This window comes from Cebus imitator, unplaced genomic scaffold (genome assembly GCF_001604975.1).
Source record: "Cebus imitator isolate Cc_AM_T3 unplaced genomic scaffold, Cebus_imitator-1.0 Scaffold42, whole genome shotgun sequence".
Lineage (NCBI taxonomy): Eukaryota > Metazoa > Chordata > Mammalia > Primates > Cebidae > Cebus > Cebus imitator.
In genome coordinates, this window is record NW_016107357.1 from 6,581,173 (window position 1) to 6,585,505 (window position 4,333).

The 4,333-nt window shown below is 47.9% G+C and overlaps 1 protein-coding gene across 1 annotated transcript in view; it reads right to left on the reverse strand.

Moving 5' to 3' along the window:
- Window positions 1-4,333, reverse strand: part of CAPN8 (calpain 8) — an 82,876-nt gene that overhangs the window by 73,800 nt on the left and 4,743 nt on the right. The window lies entirely within an intron of this gene.

The following is a 4,333-nucleotide window of genomic DNA, read 5'->3' on the forward strand; positions in this document are numbered from 1 at the left end:
TGCCAGGCTAGAGTGCAGTGGCACCATCCCGGCTCACTGCAACTTCCGTTTTCTGGTTTCAAGCAATTCTCCTGCCTCTTCCTCCTGAGTAGCTGGGACTACAGGCACGCACCACCATGCCCAGCTAATTTTTTGTACTTTTAGTAGAAACGAGGTGTCACCATGTTGGCCAGGATGGTCTCGATCTCTTGACCTCGTGATCCACCTGCCTCAGCCTCCCAAAGTGCTGGGATTGCAGGCGTGAGCCACTGCGCCCGGCCCTAAATTTTTTTCATCTATAAACAGGAAGATCATAGGAGAGCCTACCTCAAAGGGTTGTTTGGAAGAGCGATGAGACCTACAGGTCACCTGTTTAGAACTGTATGGAAGTGACATTCAGTGAATGTCAGATATCACTATTCCTTGGAGCCAGGATTCCCAGAAAGGCCTTGGAATCAGGAGACTTGATTCCAGTCTCAGAAGTGAGTTACAAGCTTTATGACCTTGGATTCTCTCTGGGCTCCGGTTTCCTATATCTGGTCTACCAGAAGGATGCCAACCACATCAATGCTTTTAGAACTTCAGTGTTTTGGGCACACTAGAAAATGGTCCCCCAACGAAACCAGGTCCGAATATTGAGAATCTATAAATATTCCTTTATTTAGGAAAAGGGATTTTGCTGCTATGACTAAGTTAAGCATCTTGACACAGGGAGATTATCCTGTCCCTAAATGCACCAGTGTCCTCATGAGGAAGACAGAGGAACATGTAACAACAGACAAAAAGGAGAAGTGATGAGATGAGGCAGGCAGAGGCTAGAGAGATCCTGCCCCGCTCCAGGGAATGCCAGCAGCCACAGGAGCCGGAAGGGGCAGGAATGGATTCTCCCCTAGAGCCGCTGGAGGGGTGTGGGCCTGCCGACCCTTGACTTCACAGCCCTGGGACTTCTGGCCTCCAGAGTTTCTGTTGCTTTAAGCCACCACATTTGGGGCCATTTGTTACAGCAGCCGCAGGAAACAAATACAGTGCACAGAAGAATCCCCTGGAACACTCGCTCAAAATGCTGATTCCTCTGATAGGTGCCACCACAAATCCTCCACCCGCTTCCCCACAAAAAAAAAGAGTTCTGCTTCAGGAGATCTAAAGTAACACCCAGAAATCTGCAGTTTTTAAACCATTACCCCAGAGATGACGCCAATACAAGAGTCCAGGGACAGCCCTCTGAGCAGCTCTGGACCAGCCGACCTCTGAGGCCTCCAACTCTGACCTTCTAAGCCGGTGGCAGTCCATGTGTTAAGCACTTAGTTTGGTGGGTAGGTCCGAGCAAGTAGAAAGAAGAGTCACTCCCCAGGTGTTGGGAAAAAAATGTGGTTTCCCAGGTTTCATCAGAAATTCAAGGCCAGGCTAGGCGTGTTGGCTCAGGTCTGTAATCTCAGCACTTCGGGAGGCTGAGGCAGGAGGATCGCTTGACGTCAGGAGTTCAAAACCAGCCTAGGCAACATAACAAAACCTGGTCTCTAAAAAAAAAAAAAGAATGAAAAAAAATGAAAAATTAGCTAGACATGGTGGTGCATGTCTGTAGTCCCAGCTACTCAGGAGGCTGAGGCAGGAGGATCGCTTGACGTCAGGAGTTCAAAACCAGCCTAGGCAACAAAAAAAAACCTGGTCTCTAAAAAAAAAAAAAGAATGAAAAAAAATGAAAAATTAGCTAGACATGGTGGTGCATGTCTGTAGTCCCAGCTACTCAAAAGGCTGAGGCAGGAGGATCGCTTGAGCCCAGGAGGTCAGGAGGTTGAGGCTACAGGGGGCCACCCACTTCAGCCTGGATGACAGAGTGAGAGAAAGAAAGAAAAAGAAATTCAAGGCCAGAATGGCCTTCAGAGGCTAAAGCTAGCATCAGAAAGACTTGATATGGTCCATGCCGCCTTAGGGACCCGTCTTCCTTCCCTCAACATCCCTTTCCCCTTGATTCCACATCTGCCCACTATGAAGCTCATCTAGTGCTCGCAGTTACATTTTCCCCAGCCTGTACAGTTGACCCTGATTCACTTAGGTGGCCCCAGTCACCCCTAAAATCAGAACCACAACTTCATTCAGTCAACACTGAATGGTCGTTGCAAATCTGGCCGTCTACTACCAAGCTTAAAACCCCGAAATGGCTGCCCACTGCTCCTGGGAGAAGAGTAACGTGGGGGCAGGGGGGCTTGCACAGCCCATTAGACTCTGAGCAGCTGGCACTGCCTACCTCTCCTCCTGCTCCATCCACCCCTCCTGGCTTTCTTTCCATTCCTGGAATGTTGTGTTCTGTCCTGCCTCAGGGCTTGACGCCTGCTGTGCCCTCCACCTGGAATGCTCTTCTCCCCACGCCCAGCCCTGTTCATCCAGTAGACCTGGGTGCCCCAGGAAAGGCTTTCTGGACAACTCCACACTCATACTAAGCCATTTTCCCCTCTCATACACTCTCATAGCAACTTGCAAAACCCTGCCTGCCACTGATTCTTGCAATCATTTAATTAATGCCTCTCTACCGTACAAGACTCTGATCTCTATGAGGACAATTACCCCTGTTTGTTTTACTCATTGTCGTATTCCTGAATCCCAGAAGCTCCTGGAACTTAGTACAGACTCAATAAATATATGATGCATGAATAAACACCCATAGGTATGAGATGTGCTGTGGATAAATGTGCACCAGGTATAATGGACCTGACACCTTCGGGCAGGGTCATTAGTTCATCAACAAGGATCCTATGGGATTGTTTTCCTGGCTTCTTTCTCCCCTACACCTCCCAGAAACATTTCCCTTAGATGGACTAAAATGAGCAAGCCCTTCCTTCATCCAATTGCAGAATAAGCACAGCTGGTAATTTTCCTTCTGCACAAGGGAAATCCTTTGGGGTTAGCAATCTCCTTCCCACCCCACCTGCCTGAATTACTTCACTCCCACATCCAGATGCTGTGCAGACAAACCCTTCCTCATGGAGGCTGTCAGGTCTGAGCCACTGCTAGTAGATCCCTCATGTATCCAGGCATGAAAAGAACAACAAGGGGAGTCGAGAAGTCTCTGCTCCCCAGTGCCTCGTGAGCAGACAGCAAATGTCTACCTGTTCTCCAGCCAGGTACCCAGGAGGAAGCAGTCTGCACCCACTGTCTCTGTCCACCTGAACAGATGTCTCTCCAGCCTCACACCCCAGGAACCACTGGAGACAGTGTCAGCTCCTTGCCAGGAAGCCTGAGGATCCACTGAGAGGCTGGTGAGGCTGTGCAGACACACACCTGACACATGCCTGGCAGCACCTCCTTAATAAGAACACTTCTCGGCAAACCGCCCAGGTGAGTGCTGCTCCTTCTCTGTGCACACCAGCCAAGCGGAAATGCTGAGCTGTATCCATACATGGCTCCTCTCAGTCAAAAGGATCAAGGCTGTATTATCCCCTTAGAAAGGAAGATAAATCACCCTAGTTGCACCCAGGGGTCCAAGTGTTCTTTTCAGACGATTAAAGTTTGCAAAGCTTGTTGTCTTGCATAACTATAACTTTGGGGAAAAGATGGGTGAAAGCTAGCTGCAGAATTCTCTCTCCTGGGCCTGACAATTTCAGAATTGTAAGGCAAGCAGGGGCTGAATCCAGTGTCAAGAGAATTACAGAGTTCTCATACATTGCCGGTGGAAATGTAAAATGCTGCAGCTGTTTTGAAAAACAGTCCAGCAGTTCCTCAAAATACTAAACACAGAGTTACACAGTAACTCTGAGTAACATCCCGCTTCAAGGATTGAAAGAGAATTGAAAAGGTATGTCTAAAAAAAAGTGTACATAAATGCCCTTAGGAGCATTATTTATAATAGCCAAAAAGTGGAAACAACCTAAATGCCCATCAACGGACAAATGGATAAACAAAATGTGGTGTATGCGTACAGTGGAATATTATTCAGCCATGAAAGGAGTCCATCAAAGGAGCGAAATACTGTTACGTGCTACAACACAGATGAACCTTAAAGACATGCAAAGTAAAAGAAGCTATTCTCAAAAGGCCACACGTTGTGTGATTCCAGTTTTATGAAATGCCTAGAATTGCAAAACCGTAGAGAAAGAAAGTAAAGTAGTGGTTGCCAGGGATTGGGAAGTGGGGCTGACTGCTAACAGTTACACAGTTTCTTTTTTGGGATGATGAAAATATTGTGGAATGAGATGGTGGTGATGGTTGCACAACTAAAAATCACACTTTAGGCCAGGCACCATGGCTCACACCTGTAATCCCAGCACTTTGTCAGGCTAAGCTGGGAGCATGGCTTGAGCCCAGGAGGTTGAGGTTGCCATGAGCCATGATCACACAACTATACTCCCATCTGGATGAA